Raw genomic sequence first — 25,184 nt, 5'->3', positions numbered from 1 at the left:
ACCCTGAACTTGCACTCCTGAACTCGGGATGTTACAATTCTCCCCCACTTAAATTAGGCTTTGTCCTCGAAGCCTGTGGCAACTCAACTCTAGAAATACTCCCGCCACGCACCACCTGGCATTAACCAAACCAGGTTCCTCAAAGCATAACCATAGAAACCCGAAACTCACTTTTTCTTCCCGCGGTGTTCCGACCACCGCTTCTAGCCGGCCACCGGCTTCGACCTCTGATAACCACACTTATCAACTGAGTACTACCCATAATGCAACACTGCTCCAAATCACAACAATCACTCGACCCATATGAGCTAGAAATAACCATGAACCCCCGGAATCCCGATCCGAGTCCAACTTTATCCACACCCTGCTGACAGAATGACAGATTCCTCAGAGCAAATCCCATGAGTTCTCCTCTTGCAATCACATGCACATGCTGAACTAGCCCTAGCACTCTCGGGTTGGGGAAAACCCGTCACATTGACGACACCTCCAAACATCCCCAGGATGCCACGGTGCTCGCCCAACGCTACACAACTCCTTTAGCATAACCGCTATCCACGCAACACACATGCTCTGAATCTGCTCGCAAGGACCCTTGAGTCCATGCACTATCTCCGCGAATGAAGATCAATACCTGGGGCCAGACCTTTTAATGCTAACACATCGCAACATACTCAATCCATTTCCTCGAACCGCTCTAACGATACCTGTAGAGTCTTCAGCATGACTGGACCGCCTTACCAGGCCTTCAGTCAATCTGGACCACTCTCAGAACCTTCAGCCAATCTGAACCGCCCTACAGTGCCTTCAGTCTGGCTGGACCGTTCTCCGAGCCTTCGGCTTGACTGGTACGCCTACCGGCCTTCAGTCTATTCGGACTGCTCAACCAGCATTCATCATTCCGAGTTATCTCTCCGGGAAATCCTCCAATGCATACTATTCTAGCCCTCTAGGGGTTCTGAACTCTATCTCCATCATACATACTCCATCCCGGCTTGGTCCCAGGCCCTCCACAATCAAATACCCTTGGTCTGTATCCCACCCCGCATGCCTGCCACTTACTCATACCAGCCTACGCTCTTGGCTGACAGAACATTGCTGAATCCCAAACAGCTAAACAATCTCACATGCTCATTGATCTTCCGGAGAATTTCCAATTCTCCCCCACATATAGCACTGACTATCAATCACCGGTCGTCATCACCGACCTCCCTCAACAACCTTACACAACACAACACTTACACGCGAACTGCGCCCCGCAAGCATAAACAACCTTCACAAAAATCACATTTCCACACTGATCATCCCGATCCAAAGAAACTTGATCTGCAGTTAACCACTCCTCAGAAAGCAGATGCTATCCGGCATTCAGACCAACGCCAGATTCCCACTAAAAAAAAACCCCACGAATGATAACCAACGAAATTCCCATCACTAACCCATAACCATACCAAAATCTCCAAGAACAACGAATACCACACCGAAAACCACACAAAGAGACTAGCATATAAACAATACTCCACAATAATCACAAGATAATCAAGACATCAAGAAAGAAACAAACCTGCGGCTGCATCCGGCACCGCTCTAACCTCCTCTGCTGTAAGCTGAAAGGCACGACCCTGAGCCCTTGGGGGCTCCGCTCCACCCCGACCTCCACCCGTGATCCTCAAAGTGGCCGGTCCTGGAGCCTGCACCGGTCCTGCAGCAAGCTGTGGACAGTTGACCCTCAAGTGCCCCACCCGATGACAATGATAACATATCCTCAAATCCCGAACCGGCGCTGACTGCCGACAATCCCTCGCATAGTGCCCCTCCTTTCCGCACTTGCGACATGCACCACCGGACCTACAAACTCCGGTGTGACCCCTCCCACACTTCCCACAAGCGTGGCTGCTCTGATCTCCCACCCTAGAATCAACGGTCTTGGACCGTTTCGGCGCCGGCTGCGACTGCACCGGAGCTTGCCTAAGCTCACGCAACTGCAACTCAATCTCTAACTCACGCCGCCTGGTGGCCTCCTGCAACTCCAACAAAGTCTCGCACCTCTATGTAGACACAAACTGTCTGATATCCCTCTTGAGCATGCTCATATATCGAGACATCTGAGCCTGCTCCGAAGCGAACTCAGGGCATAACATTGCCCTCTCAGTGAACATCCTGGTGATCTCAATCACCAAATCCGAACCCTGCTTCAGCTCAAGGAACTCCTGAGCCAATCTCTCTCTCTCTCTCAAGCCGCGGAACATAACGAGTGCTGAACATCTCTCTGAACTGATCCCATGAAACCGCAGCCCTCTGTGCATCCGAATATGACCCCGTGGTCAATCTCCACCAATCCTTCGCCCTGAGCCTCAACAGGTTCAGAGCACACCTCACCCTCTGATCACCAGGGCATGAACACGTGAAGAAACACCCCTCCACGTCCGATAACCATCTCATAGCAACAATCGGGTCTTGAACTCCATCAAAGGTGGGAGGCTTCGTATTATCGAAGTCCCGATACTGAAAACCCCGACCAGCTCCTCCCCCTGCCGCTACTACAGCCGCTGTAGCCGCTACGGCAGCCGTCTCTGTGAGGGCTGCATAACGCTCATCAAAATACTCAACCATGGCGGTCTTGATCGACCCAAACAGTTCCGGCAACTCAGCCCGGCACAATGCAACAACCTCATCATGCAGGATCTCACGAATCCTTGCATCCAACTCGCACATGCTCATCTGACCAACAACCTCGGGCGGTACTGACCCGCCCGGAACTCCCTCTCCTGCTCCCGATCCTGACCCGGATCCACTCTCAGCATGCCTCGGAATCTCCATACTGAAAAACACCACAAAAATCTCAGACACCTCCCACTAACCCCGGAACCAACTCTCAACCCAACCCTAGACGTCATGGTTTCCCTGATACGCGTATGGGTCCTGTGATTTCAGTAGTACGGGCCCATACTACCTTCCACACCTACCCATATTTGTATGAAGTACTACCACAACACCCTAGTGAAAACATACAAAACAAGCGCTCAACCCTCACTACTAGAGGAACACTGGAAATCTCCCACAAGGAAACCCTAGGCTAACAGGCATCATAAATCAGGCAACATTATCATGAAATCCTGAAGATCCCTAGCCTAGCACTAGCATGCTGTTCTATCAATGCTCAAAAATAAGTATCATGTATGGTATTTTGGGGTTACTTACTGGCTCCGGCTGATCGTACCTCCGCGTCCTCCTTTACCAATTTTGAAAACCATTTTAAATTCTCTTTTGAAAACCCTCCTCGATTTGAGGCTGCAGTCACACGAGTGTTCCTCCAATTCAATCAAACCAAGGCTCTGATACCAACTTGTAACGACCGAAAAATTCCAACCAATTTAAACTTTTCAAAAACAACCCGATTTCATTAAATTATTACAAAAAGGTTTTCAATACAATTTATTTAGAGTATTCCCAGAATCACATCACAACATAAACATGAGGAGCGATACGATCACGCCTTCGCCTTGCTACGGTCTCCTGAAGAACCTGAAAAACATTAAACCACAACTGTAAGCCTGAAAGCTTAGTGAGATATCCCGAAAATACCAACCACATATACCATACACGCATAACATGCCATATCATATCCGAACACAGATCAGCCATGCACTTCGGGTCTACTGTGTGACTGGTCCGCCGCACCGGCCAACCGTCCACCTGGTCCACCCTTCGAGTCTAGCCATATACATCGAGTCTGCAGTGTGATTGGTCCGCCTGCACCGGGCCTTCAATCCACCTGGTCCACTCTCTGATTCTACAGTATGACTGGTCCGCCCGCACCGGGCCTTCAGTCGGCCTGGTCCACTCTCCGAGCCTTGGTACGTCTGGTCCGCCCTCTTGGGGCCTACAGCCTATCCGGACCGCTCGCTGGGCCTTCGGGACAATCGGTCTGCCCTGGGTATCTTGGCCTACAGCACAAAGTAGGACCCGCCTCAACCCAACTCCAGTCCAAACAACCATGTGCACATAAACATACAATCATATAACAATTCACAGTCAACAAACCGATCAAACAAATCACATAGCATATCATCATCCTAACCAGGATTCCGACCTAATCGGTCACTAGCATAGCATCACCCTATATCTCAGGATACCGACCTCAACCAGGTCTCTAACATATACCACCCTAGCTACCAGGATGCAACATATCAAAGCAATATCATAACAACAAATACCCGGATCTCAATCCGATAAAGGGCCGGCCTTGATGCCTTAGACCCTGTTGATATAGTGAGGATAACTCACCTCAAAACTGCCGACTAAACAGATAACCCAAGCTGCTCCGATCACTGATATGATCTCCACCACTGGCCAACCACCAAAACACTGAACTCAAAACAATATCCAACAATTATCAAAATGCCCCTGGAAGTCAACTGGTCAACCCTTGGCTGACTCTACTCGCCGAGTCAACCTGATGACTCGCCGAGTCCCCATGCTCAGAACTTTCCCCAATCCGCGACTCAACTCGCCGAGTCACCCTGAGACTCGCCGAGTCCAACAACTCAGAGTCCTTTCACACTCGACTCACCGAGTCATCCCTTGACTCACTGATTCACAGCTCAACCAGAAGAAAGGATAGGACCTCACGACCAGACTCGCCGAGTCCAAGAACAGACTCGCCGAGTCCAAGGCTATCTTCAACCTACTAGCCGAGTTGTTCTTCCAACTCGCTGAGTTCTAGACCATCTTCAAGCAACTCACCGAGTACACCCTTGTGACTTGCCGAGTGCCTCTACATCTCATTCCAAACAGAACCTTCCAGGCCATGCAATTGATCCAAAACGTAGATCTAGCCTCCTACAACCCATCCATCACGTAAAGTGGCGAACTTTACATGAATCCAAAGAGATCTAGGCATTTTACACTTTAGGGTTTGGGTTTGGGACAAGATAGTTTCACCAATCACTTATCAACAGGAACTTTATGCATTTTTGGATCATCACTACTCCAGATCTGAGGTAGCATCCTCAGATCCGTCTTCCAATCCCGAAATAACTCATGAAATACTCCAAAAACCCCAAAACAACCACCATGGATGACAATAAGGGAAAAGGGCTCAAGACAGAGGATTCTTACCCCAAAGATGAGCCTAAACTGATGTAGACTTCAGATCCACAAGCTCTCTTGGTGCTATCCTCGAATTCCTCTAACTTCTCTTCACAAATTCCTTCTTCCAAGCTTCAATCCTCTCAATAATGGAGTTTCTCACGATTAGGTTTTTCTCTGGAACACTTAGGGGAAATAGAGGCTGAAAAGAAGGCATAGCATTCTTTAAATAGGGTACAAACCCCGAAGATTAGGGTTTTCTTCACCCAACACCAACTCGCCGAGTCCAGCCGCCGACTCGCCGAGTTGGCCACTTAACACGCGACCAGAATCGCGACTCTACTCGCCGAGTCCACCCATGGACTTGCCGAGTTGCCCTTATACATTTTCACTGTGAACCCTGAACTTGCACTCCTGAACTCGGGATGTTACATGAATATTCTTATTGAGTTTATTTTCTCAAGGATAAATGTGTATACCCTACACTCTTGAAAATAGGGTTGGGAACATTGTTAGTATCTAGGTTTTCTCAGCAATAAGATAAGACATTAGTATATGTTGGAGTAAGTGTCTAAGCCCATAACTATAATTGGTATGTACTTAAATTGATAGTAGCAAATGTCCTTTTGGGTTGCCTTCAAACCTGACAATTGAATAGGATTATTGTTGGAGAGAGAAGAATGATTTATTAATCAATTACTTGGTTAATAAAATAATTTATTAATGTATTATGGATATAATATATTAATTAGAAATCATATTTTTTAATTAATATTTAATCATAATTTAATTTGGAAATAATTTTGGGATTAAAGGAATTAATTGAAATTGTAGGGACTAAAGGTAACAATGTTCAAAAGTTGGGCATTGAGCATTCTAGAACCTCCCTTATAGGAATGGAACGAAATCTAGAGTGTCCTAGGGTTTCCTTGGGCTCTAAGGGTGCCTTGGAAGCCTTAGGGATGAAGTTAAGGGATTAGGGTTATCTAAGATACACCTGCCATATCCTAAACCTTCCTTATCACCTATATAAACCGTATATGCTTGAATTTCGTCTAAGGCCACTCCAAAAGAGGCTAGGGCCTAATTTTCCACTTCCCTTCTCTCTCCATAGTAAACCTTGGTTGCTAGGTTTGTTTGTGAGCCATTAGTGGCGCGACACTTGTGGCGCTTGCTACCAAAGTTCAAAATCTTCAAGGATTTGATTATTATTACAATATAACAATAAATGTATGTATCCTAACCCTAATTATATGTTAATTTTGAAAATCACATGTGCCTCCTAGGGTTTCTAGTTTTTGTGTTCAATGCTTGTATGTCTAATAGTGAAAACATAGATCCTCAAATTAGGGTTGCATGCACGATCATCGCTTAGCATTCTAAGTTTAAGTCTAGAAATAAATCTTTATTACTAGTTCGCTTAAACGAATGCTCCGATACCAACTGTGACATCCCCATTTTTACGGCCAGAAAAGACCAATTTGTTTATGCTTTATTTTGAAAATCAGAGTATCTTTTAAAGAAATATGTTGCGGAATTTGCTCCTAGATAAACATCATAAATACGTTATCAAAGCGTTTATGAAGAAATGTATTTTATTCCTTTTAAAATGTTGGGATGTCATCGTCAATACAGAAACATAAGCATAAACAAACCTTACATTCATTTACACTAGTGATCTACATCTTTTTAATCTCTCGGTGTAATGTAGCTTCATATCGACACTTGTAATACAAATTAACTGAGTGGGTCAGGTTGGGAAACCTGGTGAGTACATAGGGATTTCAATCCCACAATGTTATATATATATATATATATATATATATATATATATATATATATTAGAACTCACAAGTATACAATTTCACCATGTATAAACAACTCTTACCCCACCCCGTCAATGCTCTCAACGACATTGTCCAAACTCTCGAATCTAAAATCTACCTTTTTACTTAATTCATACTCCCGGATCAAGTATGTCTAATCCATGCTCTCAGATCAATAAGTGTGCCCATTCCATACTCTTAGACTAGGAACAATTGACTATGCATCAATCCATACTCCCAGATTAATGACAAATACCTATGTGCTATCCATACTCTCGGACTAAGGACAATTTTCTATGTCTAAATCAATACTCCCGGATTAATGACAAATAACCATGTCCTATCCATACTCTTGGACTAATGACAAATGACCATGTCTAATCTCCCGGATCAAAGACATAGTTTAAAGTTCTATTCTCCGTGTATATCTCATTCGTACTCATAAGAAGATACTACCCAATATGCCTCATAACTAATTTAGGTTTACTCTTTATACTAAATCAACATATATTATAAAGTATGTTCTTTAACACGTATTTCAGGAAACTTCAAATAATTTGCACATAAACATATATTTAACACTTCAATAAATACTTGTATTAAAATCATATTCATGAAAGGGACTATGCACTAACTTGTAAAAGGATGATTCCAAACTTGGGCAGCGTTTCACTTCTAACGATTCTATTTTCCTTCGACAAAACATAGCATTATTATCGCGAAATTTTTGTCGAATCTTTATTGCGACTAATTATTAATCTAGATTCATCATTAACTCAAAGTCTAATTTCATGATCTATCAATTAAGGAACAACCAGGTAGGTTCATATCGGAGGTAGGATCCGTATGACATACGAAGTATACTGTTTGGAAATCTCACTTTAAACACCTTAGTAAATCACAACCTAGACATCATCCCCATAAGTAGATCAATCAGTATAACGAATTTGAATAACTCATAAATCTTATTTATAGGTTCATAATAACGATATTATATTTAAATATAAGCTATATTTAAAGTAGGGTAGGTGTATCTCACTTACAACGAGTTTTGCTAAAAACCGGGTTCCGTTGGAGCAGAGCTTCTGAACCAAAAAGCTCTGTTTCTCGGAGCCTTCGAGTGCTCCAAGGCTTTCCACTACCACCTTGAGGTTACTAGGGATTTAGAGGGGTTTTGGGAGTCTATAGAGTAGTTAAAGAGAGAAAGAAAGGCTTATGGTGTGAAGAAATATGAAGAATTCATCCTTTATTTATAAGGGTTTGATCATAGAGTAGGCCCTATGTGACATCCCCAATTTCACGACCAGAAAAGACCGGTTTTGTTTATGCTTTGTTTGAAAATCAGAGTAATATGTTTACATAAAAGTGTTGCGGAATTTGTTCCCAAAACAAAATATGATAATAATTTATCAAAGCATTTCCTTAAATAAATGTATTTTCACTAAATAACAAAATCTCGGAATGTCATGTTCCGTTACAGACCAAAAGCATAAACAGTATAAAATAGACCTTACAACAGTTATTTATAACTACTAATCTATAATCCAAAATCTCTCGTCAAGTCCACCAACTTATACTCTTGTCCCATTACCTGTAATGCAAAGAAAACTGAGTGGGTCAGGCTTGGGAACCTGGTGAGCATATAGGGTTTTCAACCCACAATAATATAATTACTATATTCAATCATCAAACAATCAACCCAATTACCCATCCCCGTTATCTTCTTTATTTCTTAAGGTTTTACCCTAAGAATCGACTATCCTTCCTTCATTCGTTCCTAAGGATTGACCTAAGGAATTGACACGAAGTCCATTACTGCCCGAGGTTCCTATAACAAACAGTAAATCCTTAGCTGCCAAGGTTCATCTATACAGTACTAAATCCATAGCTACCAAGGTTCATCTAGACAATACTAAATCTATAACTACCAAGGTTCATCTACACTGTACTAAATCCATAGCTACCAAGGTTCATCTATACAGTACTAAATCCATAACTACCACGGTTCATCTACACTGTACTAAATCCATAGCTACCAAGGCTCATCTATATATTACTAAATCCATAGCTACCGAGGTTCATCTACACTGTACTAAATCCATAGCTACCATCGTTTTATTATGAAGCACTAAATCCATAGCTGCCAAGGTTTTTAGAGTACACCGGTGAACATGAAGTCCATAACACCTACAAGTCGCGAGCTTGCTAGTGTTCCACAGGACTATCTAGAATAGTCCGTGGTTGTCATCCCTACTCTGCTAAATGACGGGGGCCATCGTTTGGGTAAAGGTTTCACTCATTTTTCATCTGTCACCCTCGTCTCATGATCTATATCATCTTTCATCTTATCCTCAAACTCATATTTCATCACACACCAACTGTTTCGTCTACCCATGTTCTACCCAACATATTTGTAAATATAAATTACATATACATTTTAAATCATTTAAAAACCTGTATAAAACATTCATTCAACATCCATCTCAAGTAAACAAACAATATATAAACACATAACACGTATCTTATAGCAAATACTTCATATCTATGTGTTAGAAGAAAGTAACTACACACTCACTTGATAAGAGGATTATCAAACATGTCTACGGCTTTTAAAATAATATTCTTCGATGAAACCGGGAGATCTTCACAAAAGCCAGGCTTTTGCGGGCAGAATTTCGGCTCGACAACTCTATTTCTCGGGATCTTCGGGGCTTCGGGACTTGCTTCGGGTCTCGGAATGATACCGGGGCTTCGGGGGTATAACTTGCACGTAAAACGAGGCAATATGGAGCGAGGGGAAAGAAATTGAGCAACAAAATCGGCTGGACTCGACTTCTATTTATAGGAGGGGTTTGGCCCACGAACGCGGGGCGTTCCCTAGAGGAACGCAGGGCGTTCCCTTCGAACGCGGTGTGTAGGAGTGGGGTTCCAGTCTTATCTCTAATCTGGTTGAGTCATCATCGACGTAGCCAATCCGGGGCCAAGCTATGAACGTGGGGCGTTCCCCAATTGAACGCGGGGCATTCTCTCTTTAGGATGCATGCCTCGAACTTCATAAAATCATAACTCTTGCATACGATCTCCGTTTTCGACGTTCTTTATATCCACATGTAGGTGAGATTATGCTCTACAACTCTCGTTTAGACTCTATCGGCTAATTTTGACTTTATTTTTATTATATTATTTTTAGTAGGCCGGGACTAGAAAACTCCATTATAAACTCATATCTTCTTCATCAGACGTCCGTTTTCGTCTGTCTTTTTTCCGTTGGACTACTATCGACGAGATCTTCGATTCTCATTTATATTGTTTCGGCTAGAAATCCTCGATCTCATATTCGAACTTCGGGCTGCATACTGCTAAGCTAAAACTTAGAAAAATCATAACTTCCTCATACAAAGTCAGATTTGGACGTTCTTTTTATGCACACTCTCATTTTAACATATTCAACGACTTTCGTTTAGATTGCTAAGGCCAAATATCGCTCTATCATAAATTCACTATTTACGTCGCGCTGTGTCGTGCCGGTTTTGTCGCGAAACTTCGACATATCATAAGTTCTTCGTTATAACTCGGATTTCAACATTCTTTATATGTACGGAATCCTTGTAACATATACTACAACTTAGTTAAGATTATTCCTTTAAAATAATCTTCCATCAAAATGTCATTTTTGACGCTCATTGTCTCTAAATTCACTCGCCCTGATCTATGGGCGTTACAATTATCTCCCCCTTAGGATGATTACGTTCCGGAATCATCAACGAAAATAGGGCTTGTATAATGATTCCATATGTTATATCTTTTCATCCTAGGGAATAATCGTAACTTCTATGTTTCTTTGAATGAGTATCTAACTCTTGGACTTCTTGACCACAGGCGATGCTCAATCTTGCATATGCTCTTCGTACTATGTTGGACTTTCAATCGTAACCTTTGAGTTACAAAATAAATCCTTATTGAGGACTCCTTGTTCTTCTTCTTAGGATAAGTACTTTCCTTTATCTATTGTAACAGACCGATGGTCTAATGACCTCTCATTGTATGATGGTCGTGGTCTAATGACCTCTCATTGTATGATGCAACGCTTAGACTCAAGTCTCTTAGAGTCAAATTCCAGAATGGAATATACCTTCCTTCATATTCTAATGTGATATAATCACATTTTAGTAGGTATGATTTCTAGCTACTAACTTCTTTAACAACGAGTGTGATACCAATGATCGCATTACTTTCAATCTTATGACTTTAGTCAGATGTTACATCGAACTTGGTTCTCGGAACCTCGTAACAAACTCATCGTAGTCGAACTTAATTTGATATGACCACTAGGGTAAGAATAACAATCATTTACTTAGTCATTACCAAAACAATGGTAATGACATACCTGAACAAAACGGAATCAATTACTAGTCTCTTGGTAACTTTGTGACTTTCCCTGATCCAAGCGTGAGTCCTGTGCTTCTAGTAGTATAGATCTCTACTACTATTCACAAATCACACCTACTCATACTCGTCCCAAGTATTGTATCAAAGTCCCCAAGTTCTAAAATTACAAAACAATTTAACACATACGAATGTGTCCAATTAATCATACAACTTTTCCTAGACTCTACTAGGACTTCTTCCATGCGTATCTTCAATCATTAATTCTAATTCAACTCGGTTGGTGGTGGAAATTCCAGATGATGGGACAACTTCAAGAATTACACCAATCGTTCCATCATCCAGCCAATTGAAGGTATACTTCAGACGTACCGTACTCCTTTAAACGTACTATTATTTTATCATACATAAACTAAAGGCAAGATAGCACATTCGATATCTTCGGATAGGTGTCACTCAATACATCAGATAACAAAACCAGGGTTTATATTATTTCTTGAAACTATTACACAGAGGTTCAAGTTCACCCTATACTATGCCTCTAATAGGCTACACCACATGTTACCATTTACATTGTTACTTCATAATTTGATCTTTGGATATGAAATCCTATTCTTGATTCCTCGTCTTATTGTCTTCTTTGTCGAGGATCATGTGGAATGCCCTTGGCTTTGGTGGTGCCTTTAGCCTTGCTGCCTTATTTTTCTTTGGGCAGTCTTTAGACATGTGCCCCTTGCCTCCGCATCCATAGCATACTTTATCAATATGTGTGCAATTCAAGGAATAGTGGCCAATCCTTCCACATTTGTAACAGGTTACTTCTTCGTTGCATGTTCCAAAGTGCTTCTTCCTACACTTTTCACACCACTTGGCTCCATACCTCTGGTCATCCAGGTTATACTTTGTGAAATTTCCCTTACTATCAGGTCTTGAGGATCCTTCAAGCTTCCTCTTCTCGCCAACTTCAGCTTTCTCTAGACCTTTTTCCCTTATTTGGGTCTCAACATTCTTGGCTGCCCAGATGGCGGCTTTCAAAGTGGTTTCTTGCTTGACCATTGGACCAAAGTCTGCTGGTAATCCATTGGCAAACTTGTTGACCTTGGAAAGTTCCGTTGGAAGTAGGTAGGGGACAAGCTTCATTTTCTCCGTAAAACTAGTAGCGTACTCGGTGACACTCAATCTTCACTTCTTCAGATTTTGGAACTCATTGTTGATTTCCAGAAGATCCTGCTCAGAGCAGTATTGCATCTTTAGTTGCACCATAAAATCTTCCCAAGATATCTTGCTAGCTTCTCCCTTGGTCATCGAACCAGCTATTAGCTTCCACCAGTTCAGCACTCCAGACATTAACAGAGGAATCACGAGAGCGGTTTTCTATCGGTTGCTACACTCGCAACTCTCAAACATTGTCTCCATCTCGGAGATCCAGTCCATAACTTCCACTGGTGTCGGACTTCCCGATAGACACGGTGGTTTGGATGCCAGGAAATCCTTGTACTTGCACCCGCGTCCGTTATTCCCTCCATCCTGAATGTTTTTTCTAACAATCAGTGGGTTTGCTTGACCAACAATCCCACTGAAGTTTCCTCCTTCCGACTGCCCTTCATTCACTTCGGGCTCTTCAATTTGTATTGAAAGTTCTTCACTATTTTGCCAAAGAAACCATATAGTTTCTTCCATCTGACGATCCAACATCATTTGAATCATCAATTGTACTCCAGCCATTGTCATCGGCTTAGGTGGTGCTGCTGCAACAACTACTTGCTCTATCACAGGTGGTTGATTCCTGTTTTCATTCACGTTTCCAGCTCCTCTCCTGGTTCTTGCCATTTTTGATCTATACGCCGAATAAGGTGATTTTAGATCCTCATTCATGGTAGATAATCTAATCATTATTATCACTCCAAAACATTTACATGCTAGTTCTAATATCGTAGTCGTACGCTTAGAATCCTAAACACATAAGGTTTCCAGACCCGGTCGACAACAGACCATAGATCCGAACAAATAATATCATATATGGCAAACATATAACATTTAGCACATAAAAGCATTTTAGGCAACTTTCCTAAAATATACTAGTGCTCGTGTCTTAGAATATGGTAGACACTCATCTCACAATCATCGCTTAGCATTCTAAGTTTAAGTCTAGAAATCCTACAAATTCCTAATTCGCTTTAACTAATGCTCTGATACCAACTATGACATCCCCGATTTCACGGCCAGAAAAGACCGGTTTTTTATGCTTTGTTTGAAAATCAGAGTAATATTTTTACATAAAAGTGTTGCGGAATTTGTTCCCAAAACAAAATATGATAATAATTTATCAAAGCATTTCTTTAAAGAAATGTATTTTCATTAAATAACAAAATATCGGTATGTCATGTTCCGTTACAGACCAAAAGCATAAATAGTATAAAATACACCTTAGAGCAATTATTTATAACTACTGATCTATAATCCAAAATCTCTCGTCAAGTCCACCAACTTATACTCTTGTACCATTACCTATAATGCAAAGAAAACTGTGTGAGTCAGGCTTGGGAGCCTGGTGAGCATATAGGGTTTTAAAGCCACAATAATATAATTATTATATTCAATCATCAAACAAGCAACCCAATTACCCATCCCCATTATCTTCTTTATTTCTTAAGGTTTTACCCTAAGAATCGACTATCCTTCCTTCATTTGTTCCTAAGGATTGACCTAAGGAATTGACATGAAGTCCATTACTGCCCGAGGTTCCTATAACAAATACTAAATCCATAGCTGCCAAGGTTCATCTATACAATACTAAATCCATAGCTACCAAGGTTCATCTATACAATACTAAATCCATAGCTACCAAGGTTCATCTACACTGTACTAAATCTATAGCTACCATCGTTTTATTATGAAGCACTAAATCCATAGCTGCCAGGGTTTTTAGAGTACACTGGTGAACATCAAGTTCATAACACCTACAAGTCGCGAGCTTGCTAGTGTTCCACATGACTGTCTAGAATAGTCTGTGGTTGTCATCCCTACTATGTTGAATGATGGGGACCATCGTTTGGGGTAAAAGTTTCACTCATTTTTCACATGTCACCCTAATCTCATGATCTATATCATCTTTCGTCTCATCCTCAAACTCATCTTTCATCACACACCAACTATTTCGTCTACCCATGTTCTACCCAACATATTTGTAAATATAAATTACATATACATTTTAAATCATTTAGAAACCTGTATAAAACATTCATTCAACATCCATCTCAAGTAAACAAACAATATATAAACACATAACACGTATCTTATTGTAAATACTTCATATCTATGTGTTAGAAGAAAGTAATTACACACTCACATGATAAGACGATTATCAGACAGTTCTACGGCTCTTAAAATAATATTCTTCGATGAAACCGGGAGATCTTCACAAAAACCGGGCTTCTCGTGTGCAGAATTTCAGCTCGACAATTCTATTTCTCGGGATCTTTCAGGGCTTCGGGACTTGCTTCGGGTCTCGGAATGATGCCGGGGTTTGGGGGTATAACTTGCACGTAAAACGAGGTAATATAGAGCGAGAGGAAAGAAATTAAGCAACCAAATCGCCTGGACTCGACTTCTATTTATAGGAGGGGTCTGGCGCTCGAACGCGGGGCGTTCCCCAGAGGAACGCAGGGCATTCCCTGAACGCTGGGCATTCCCTTCGAACGCGGTGCGTAGGAGCGGGGTTCCAGTCTTATCTCTTATCCGGTTGAGTCAGCATCAACATGGCCAATCCGGGGCCAAGCTATGAACGCGGGGTGTTCCCCCTAAGTTTTTGACGCTCATTGTCTCTAAATTGACTAGCCCTGATCTACAGGCGTTACACTCTAAGTTTCATCCATATCTTGCGTTGGTAAATGAGCTATTAAAAATTATAACTCGTTCATACACTTTATTTTAATACGTAAATGTGCTATTAAAAATTATAACTCGTTCATATGAGCTTTTTTTTTACGTTCTTTATATCCACGTGTTGGTATTTACGAGTACTACAACTTCCATTTAGACCCCGTCGGCTAATTCTCATTCTATCTCTGATTTACAAAACCGTATCGAATTTATCGCGCTTGAAGAGTAGGGACTAAGTTTCGTCCATATATTTGACATGTTAGCTCTATTATCGACGTTCTTTATATCAACACGTTGGTATTTACGAGTACTACAACTTTCATTTAGACCCAGTCGGCTAATTATAATTCTATCTCTGATTTACAAAACTGTATCAAATTCGCCGCACTCGAAGATTAGGGACTAAGTTTCATCCATATCTTTCGCATACGAGCTCCATTTTCAACTGTCTTTTTATCGTTGAACTCCTATTAACGATATCTTCATTTCTTTTTTAGATTATTTTTGCTAAAATCAACCGAAGTCAGATTTGGACGTTCTTTTTATGCACGCTCTTGGTTTAATGTATACTAAAACTTTCATTTAGATCTTTAAGTCTAAAAATTAGTTTATCAAAAATTCACTTTTTACGTTACGCGGTGCCGTGCCAGTTTAGCCATAAAATTTTCACATGTCATAAATTCTTCGTTATAACTCGGATTTCAGCGTTCTTTATATGTACGGATCCCTTGTGACATATACTATAACTTGGTTAAGATTATTTATTAGAAATAAACTTCCATCAAAAAGTCATTTTTGACGCTCATTGTCTCTAAATTGACTAGCATGAATTTGCAGGCGTTACATATATCATTGGGATCACTTTGTTATGTACTTTCCAAATTCAGTAACCATCATAAAAAGTGATAACTTTTTGGTCACTCATTTTTACCCTATTATTATCTTAATGATCATATTTTTCCTTCAATATGAAAAGTTCTATTGTTCGATGCTAATCTCTAGTGACGATTGATGACAGGAAATTCCGAATTCTCACATAAGTACTCTTAAAATGGCCTTATGGTCACCCAATAACTTATCCAGGTATCTAATTGGTATATTATTATATGTTCATAGCATAATCATATACCTGGTCTTGTGAATATTATAGCTTAAATGATGGATTCATTTTTTCAAAGTAAATAGAATATAAATCATTTTATGTAGCTCAAACTTATGTGCTAGGTCCTTTTAAGGAAAACTTAAAATGGTAACATTTGGCAATGTCAAGAATCCTCCAAAGGAATCTTGTATCTTGATCTATTGTAATATATTCTGAACATATGCACAAAGGTTTAACACGTTAACATTTATTTTTATCTATCACCATAGATATTACATTCCAACAATGTATCTTGTCTTTCCCAAGTCTTTCATCATAGAGATACTTTTTGAGTCAAGGAGAAATGACCTTACATAGTCGGAATGTAATTTATTATGATTAAGTATGTCTTATTCATACAAGATTAAGAATATCAATCTGATCCCACTATCTCTTTATTAAACACATATGTTATCTTCATTTTGATATAAAAAATCATATTTTGTGTTTTCATATTAAAATTATGATTCCAACCTTGAGATGTATTCTTGAAATATATTTTCCATATCTCATAATCATAATATATACTTTTGGTAAATAATATCCTGGTTGATCTAATCATAGCTACTTGACAAAAGCTAGGTTTGATCATAGTCAATGACATTAGTATGAGTAAATCCTTTATAACAAGTTTTGTTAAATGTGTATAGATCCCCATGTTTGTTTTGTTTCTAAAACAATCACGTACTCCTTCTAGCCTTGCTATAGGGAGGAAGATAAATCAAGCTCATACTTGATTATTAGAGATGGATTACATGTCAGTGTTCATTATTCAAAATCATTTATCAGATTCAAGACCTGATATAGCATTTTGGTAGCTTATAGGTTTAGTACAAACTATTAACAAAAATCCATCAATGAGAGATTCCATATTTTTCATGTTATAGGTGATTTCTACCATATATGCGAACAATTTGTGTTTCTGAATAGCCATTATTCATTTTCAACAACTTCTTGTTAAAATCAGAGCCAACTCTTGCTACATCAGGCTATGGTTCTTGAGCTACTTCAAGTTCCATGCGCCTCCCACTTCCTTTCTCTTTAGAAGCTTACTTTATTACAACTTAGCTTTCAAAGGAAAAAGAGAACTTATTCTTGGTGGATTTGTATATAATAGTCTAAATAACCCTTTTAGAGTATTCCACAAATATGTATTTAGTATATCTTGGGTTTAGAAGTTTTAGTCTAACATATGTTTCAAATCCTCAAAACATTAATTAAGATAAGGATGAAGCATTTCCATACAAAATCTTGTAACGTGTTTTATCTACTCATTGGTTGGTGTTTATTCTAGATATAAGTAATAGTGATTAAGGCATCATTCCAAAAGGAAAAAGGGAATATAATTTCTACCAATTAGAAATTAAATCATATCTAGAGAGGTTTAAATCATCCTTTATTATCTCTAAGGATTTAAATGGTTGTATTGATTTGTTTTTCAACCTTGTTTATGAAACCTTCAGAAAAAGGTTTAACAATACCCTTTATAAAATATAATTACAATGGCTCTAGTTGTTAATAAAGTTGATTAGATATCTTATACTAAATCTAGACATTCATGAAAAGGAAGTCATACATCATAGTGTATAGTTTCTTAATAATTGTTTTGTTTATTGTTTTGTGAAAATAGAATTAGTAATATTTTAAATATAAATAAGATTCATATATCAAATAAACTACATTATTTTCCTTAAAAAATCCATTTCTTGAAGTTGTAATATATATATATATATATATATATATATATATATATATATATATATATATATATATATATATATATAATGAAGATAACAATGTGATAGAAAAGTTTGATTCAAATCATGTTTGAGTCAAAAGTGTTTGTTTACAGGACATATTATTTAGAAAATCTTGATATTTACTTCATACTTATATTAAGAGATCTAGTTCTCAAAATATAATTTATTCATTTTAAAATGTGAAGGCGATCGTTATGAAAAACGGTTTAAGTAAATAATTATCTAATAAATTAACTGAGACATATATTTAGACAGGCTAAATAAAAAACATACATTGTTTTAAAATACAAGTATGTTTATGTTCTAAGCATAAATAATCTACTCCACGAGTGAAACAATATTGAAAACTTATATATTTGAAGTAAATTAAAAAAAAATTTGATTGATGCATTGATTTTTTTCATATTTTTTTTCCATAGAAACCTAATTAATAAATCTTTATTAGATTATATAGATTGAAAACTTAAAAAAATATCTTATGTATTTGATTGATGCATTTTTTTCATATTTGTTTTTAGTTTTCACACAACCGAGCTATTTTGTAGGTGGATTTTGAGCTCCAGCTCCATGAGTATACATGAACATCCTTTCACAATTGTTGAAGATGAGGGATTTATATATGGAGTCAGTATATTTAAAATGTTTAAGACCATAACTTTTTTGCTGATTTTTGTTGTTTTCTAGGTTAAGTTACTAAAATTTTAGCTCTCGTTGTTGTTTTTCGCTACTGTTGTTTTGATTTATTTTTTGGTGTTCTTAAGGTGCTATTTTTTAGAGTAAATTACATTAATGGTCCCTATGGTTTAGGGTAATTTGTGATTTTGGTCGCTAACTTATTTTTTTAACTCAGAAGGTCCCTACTGTTTATTTTTGTTACACGCTTGATCCCTGTCTTACCTAAAAAACCATTTTTCCCTTGATATTTTTAATTTATTTAAATAAACACACTCCAATCTCACCCCCTTCATCTTACCTTACATATTCCACCATTTTTCCTTATCTATATAATAGTATTTTTAGGTAAGACATGGACCAAATGTGTAACAAAAACAAACATTAGGGACCTAGCACATAGCAAAAACAAACAACAGGGACTTTCCGAGTTAAAAAAATAAGTTAGGGATCAAATGCGCAAATTACCCCAAACCATAGGGACCATTCGTGTAATTTACTCTTTTTTTATGGTGTTGCTTTTTTTTTTTGTTGCTATTTTTCTGGTGCAATTTTTGGTTAATTTGATGTTCTTTTATTGTTTTTTGTGGTTATTTGTGTTGTATTTTCTTTTGTTAATTGTGCCATTTTATTAGGTAAAAGATACTGTTTAGGTGCTGAATTTGTGTCTAAGATTTGTTTTTTTTTTCGCAGTTGTTGAAAAATATTTTGAATGTTGAATGGCCCCTGTTATATCCACTGAATTTGTGTATTTATATGTGCATGTATCTATATGCGTATTTTGCTATGGGATAAGAAGGTGAGCAAGTGGTGGATCTGGTTATTTTTATCAAATGGGCCGGTAAGTTTTCAATTTAAAAAAGGCTTTGTGTGTTCCTTGGATCATCTGTCAGTAGGAGGATGCTTCACAATCAATGTTAATAGTTTTTCCTAAACTTTATTATTAAACTTTGTAATAAAATTATTTTCCTCTTTAAAAAGTGATTTGATGTTCATTAATGTTTTGAGTGTAGACGTTGCTAGCTAAGAGTATAATCCACTTAAGCAAGATTGAACCAAGACCTACAAGTTTGAACGATGTTGACATTAGCAAGAGTATGATGTTGTTGTCACCAATTTTACATGTTAGAATGAGATCCGAGCCACACACATACACACAAAACTATGTATAATCTCACATATACACCTATATTTCATCACACACACGTTTGTATCAAAGTATCCCCTGGTTGTTGGTTTTTTTTTGCTTAGTTTGTCGATTTTGACCATGGCTATACTTTACTCCTGTGTCTTTGGTTGATGATGACAATGTGAGGAGTGTAGGGCCTGATGAGAATCTTCGAGTCTGAGTCTCTAGAACTGAAGAAGAAGACATTCTATCGGGATTCGTTCTTTCCCGGGTTGGTATGCATTAATGATTTTTTTATGTATATTGGAGTAATTTACTCACTAATTTTGATGTATTTTAATGTAGAGAAACCTATATCTACAGTTCAACAGTTTGTTTCTCACTTGCATATTCTTGAATTGTTGGATAATATACGTAGATTGTGTTGGAATAGTGTCTAAGGCTGCAACTATATAAGGCAAGTATTTGACCCGGTTGAGCATGGTCCTTTTGGGTTGCCTTCACCATAACAACTTGACAGGATGATTTACAATGAGAGAAAGAATATTATTAATATATTATAAGAATAATATAAGGAATAATGATATTGTTATTTGATTAATATAGTTCATAAATTAATTTGGGTTTAATTTGGTGACTTAAAGAGATTAATTAAATAAAGGGGTATAAACTGTCAATTGTTTGATAGTTGCACTTTAGGCAATATATCCTTTATGGATAAGGGGTGGACGATTTCTAGGGCTAAGGATAGCCATAAAATCGTCCAAGGCTTATCTTGGAAAGGATTTGGATTGCTTAGGGCTTAAGTTATCCAATTAGGGTTTAAGGGTGAAACCCTAGGAGCCTTACCAGTATAAATAGACCCTATGGGTTGAGGGAATTCGATACACTTGTCTCTAAGGAAACCCTGGCCGAATTCTTCCACCACTCTCCTTTCTCCTAAATCATCTTCTTGCTAGTTGGTGTTTGTAAGCCATTAGAGGAGTGACATTTGTGACTCTAAAGCCTCAAGGACAACAAGATCAAGCAAGTGATTCAAGGTAAACTTCTAATCTTTGATTTCATATTGTTACTATTGTATATTAGCCATTAGAAGTCTTGGATTCAATGTATGATCAATTAGAGAAACCTAGATCCAAGCATTAGGGTTGCATGTGCACATAGCGATGTTCATATGGTTAAAACCCATCAGTGGTATCAGAGCCTAGATTGGTTTCTATTGAATTCATACTTTGATTGCTTGTTTGTTGCTGAAAAAATCGTTTTTTTGTCCTCTGGATGAAGAACTCGGCGAGTCCCATGGTGGTACTCGGCGAGTTCGAGCGTCAGAAGGAGGAAACTTCGGGATTTATTGCTGTTTATCTTTGAGATACTTGCCTTAATCATATTAGATCAATGTAAATCCGACTTTATGATATATATGAGTATATTCTTGACCTAATTGAAGATATTTATCAATTAATTAAATATTTGTTTCCTTATGTGATAACTGATTAATTGTTTTAATTAAATTGGTAAATTGTTTTGCAAGAAATCATTAAATAAATCAAATATGGATAATTATGGAATTAATTGTTAATTAAGATTATTTGATATTTGATCCTCTATGTTTTAAAAGTTTAAAACTTGCCCTCAAGTTTTGAAATTTGTGTTTTGTGATTAAAAGTTTAATTTAGACAATTTAAATTTCAAACCCTAGAATTTTACAAGTTTAAAATCCAAACCTATACTAATATAATATTACAAGATTAATATATATATATATATATATATATATATATGTATGTATGTATGTATAATTAAAATGCTAGTCTTACCGTTAGTAGGCCTCATTCATGAAGTCGGTCTATAAGGTGGGTATAAGGTTGCTGCCTATAAAATGGCGCTTAATGGGTGTACACTCACACCCACCGCTTGCTTGATCGGTGGAGGGTCGTTAGCCGAACGGGTAGGATAGGGCAACCTCATCTCTTCATTAAAAGTATAATATGAAATACAAAGTAACTACATGTTTTTCAAAATTTCCCAATCTTAGTTACTTTAGGAAAAGTGAATTGATGCAATCCCATGAAATGACACTTTGCACCCTTGCCAAGAAGTTAGTGGAGCGTGTGTGGTTTACCGGCACACTAATTGGTTCTAAGCAAAGGTGGCAAAGGGTGATTCATTGTTTATCATAGTTCGATGGAGCATTTGTGGTTTACCGGCACATCGAACAGGTGATCGTTACAATGAAGGCACCATGTAAATTTGCATGGTAATTCACACCCACTTTGTGATCCTCGGTATCCCAGTCACAAACGAGAGGGGCATATCGAGATTTAAACATGCCATTGAAAAGTTTCAATGAATCTCATCTAAACCTAGGAATTCTCAATACATTTAGAACTTAAAGTTATGTTTTGTAGTGGAGAATTAGTGAATCGTCATTCACTTACCTTCAAAATTGTTTGCATGTTAGATTACGACATCCCTTTTCTAATATGTAAATATTGTTGTTGGATCCTAGCCCTAATTTTCTTATTGGGTGATAATTAGGGATTCATATTCTAATCTATCTTTGTCCTTTCTATTTGTAGATGTCGAACGCAAACAACGCTGCTGCTAGTTCATTCACATTGATGAGCCTTTGTCAAAAGGTTACTTTCGATGGGACGAACTTTAGCGAATGGATAAGGTACATTCGCACAATTGCTCACTATGAGGACAAGGAGTATGTCCTCGATGAGAAGCTCGAGAAGATCAACCCTGAAATCGCTACTCTGGCTGAAATGACCGCTTTTGAAACTCACGAGCGTGATGCAACGAAGGTCCATTGCATCATGATAGCCACCATGAATGCCGAATTCCAAAAGTCCTATGAGGACATGTATCCGTATGAAATGCACCAAGACTTGTTGGAGAGATACCACCAGAACGCGAGGCAAGAGCATTACGAGATTTTCATTAACATGATTTCCGCTAAAATGGGTCATGGAGAATCTCTTACCGTGCACCTGCAAAAGATGCAAAGGTATGTCGATCGTCTTCGCAAGTTGAATGTTGACTTTGAGGAAGACTTGGCGATCGACATGGTGCTTCACTCTTTGCCTCCGTGTTACAATCAATTTAGGATGACCTACCACATGAACAAGGAGGAGGTCACCCTAAGCAAGCTCCAAGGTCTCCTTAGGGTTGCTGAAAGCAACCTAAGGGACAAGTCTGTTGCACCCACTCCCAATCCACCCGTTGCTCCTGTTTTGGCCATTGGGCAAGGAAGTGGTAAGATGAGGAAGGCTCCGTCTAAGAGCCACCGCAAGGGAAAGTCCCGAGATGGTTCCTCTTTTAGTGGGACCAAAGTTGATCCTGCTAAACCCTGTCCTAACCCTAAGGAGGCAGAGTGCCATCATTGCCATAAAATAGGGCATTGGAAGAGAAGCTACCCAGACTACCTGCAAGCCATAAGGGAAGGAAAGATCAAGCTATCTTTCGCAGGTATATATACAATTAAATCTAACGATTCATCTCATGCTATTTCTTGGGTCCTTAATACTGGTTGTGGTTACCATATTTGTTCTGAGTTGCAACGACTAAGAAGAAATAAGGATGTGGAGCATGGAAGAATAAATCTAATCATGGGGAACAGAAGATCGTCGCCTGTGACCAAGATTGGAGTGTATTCTTTAGTGCTTAGGAATGGTTTATCTTTAGATTTGAACAATTGTTGCTATTCGCCAGAAATGGCTAGAAACATCATATCATTTCATGGTTTATTGAGACAAGGTTTTTGATTTTCTTTTAATAATGAGAATGGTTCTATTCTCGCTTATCTAAATGGTGTCTTATATTTTGAAGCTATACCATGTAATGGAATTTATGAAACTGTTATGGTTGTAGATAACTTAGGAAATGATGTTTTATGCATGGATTCTTCCAATGGTATGGATAGAGCATCCTTGTGGCATTGTCGTCTTGGACATGTCAACAAGAAGCGCATAGCCCAACTCCAAAAGGATGGAGTGTTGGAGTCATTCGACCTTAGGGAAGATGACATATGCGATTCTTGCTTGCTTGGAAAGATGACTAAGTCACCCTTCACAAGTAAGCGTGAAAGGGGTGAAGGTCTATTGGACCTAATACATACCGATGTGTGTGGACCGTTTAGATCAACCACGAAGGATGGGAACCACTTCTATGTGACTTTTACCGATGACTATAGTAGATATGGGTATATCTACTTAATCAAGCAAAAGTCAGAAACATTTGAAAAGTTCAAAGAGTTCAAGAATGAAGTGGAGAATCAATTGGGCAGGAAAATCAAGATGCTTCGATCCGATCGAGGAGGAGAGTACCTAAGTCTTGAATTCCACGATTATCTGAAGGAGTGTGGAATAGACAATTGACGCCGCCTAGGACACCGCAATTGAATGGTGTGGCAGAAAGGCGTAATCGAACCTTGTTAGACATGGTTCGCTCTATGATGAGTCGTGCTTCACTACCTATCTCTTTTTGGGGGTATGCCTTAGAGACTGCCGCCCATATCCTTAACCGAGTCCCTACTAAGAAGGTTGCCAAAACACCTCACGAGATGTGGACAGGGAAAGCTCCCTCGTTGGCACATATCAAGGTTTGGGGTTGTGAGGCTTTCGTAAGACGAGATACTCACGACAAGCTCGAACCTCATAGTGAGCGATGTATTTTCATCGGCTACCCGCATAAATCCTTTGGATATCTCTTCTATAGACCAAAGGACAATGTTGTCTTTGTTGCGAGGAGAGGAGTTTTCCGAGAGCGAGAACTCATAAGACAAGGAGACAGTGGGAGGCAAATCAAGCTTGAAGAGATTCAAGAGTCGATAGATGAAGGAACCTCTACCGCTGGCACTCAACCAGAGGAGGAAACTCCGGTTGAACCGATTGACGAGTCCTTACCTCTTAGACGTTCCGAAAGTGTTAGAGTTCAACCCCAGTTTTATGGTTTTCATATTACTACCGAAGGGGACACGTATATTAGTGATGGTACACTAATAAATCTAGATGAACCTAATAGCTATAAGGAAGCCATGGCAGGCCCGGAGTTTGTAAAATGGAAAGAGGCGATGGACAGCGAGATCCAGTCCATGTATGACAACCAAGTTTTAAATTTGGTTGATAATGTGCCCGGACGTAAGACCGTTGGGTGCAAATGGATCTTCAAGAAGAAGACCGACGTGGATGGAAACGTACACACATATAAAGCGCGATTGGTTGCGAAGGGCTTTACTCAAACTCCCAGAGTTGACTATGATGAGACCTTCTCACCAGTTGCGAAGATAAAAT

Source organism: Lactuca serriola, chromosome 3, assembly GCF_051521515.1.
Source record: "Lactuca serriola cultivar US96UC23 chromosome 3, Lser_US96UC23_V15, whole genome shotgun sequence".
In the NCBI taxonomy this organism is placed as follows: domain Eukaryota; kingdom Viridiplantae; phylum Streptophyta; class Magnoliopsida; order Asterales; family Asteraceae; genus Lactuca; species Lactuca serriola.
This window is presented reverse-complemented; position numbering follows the sequence as displayed.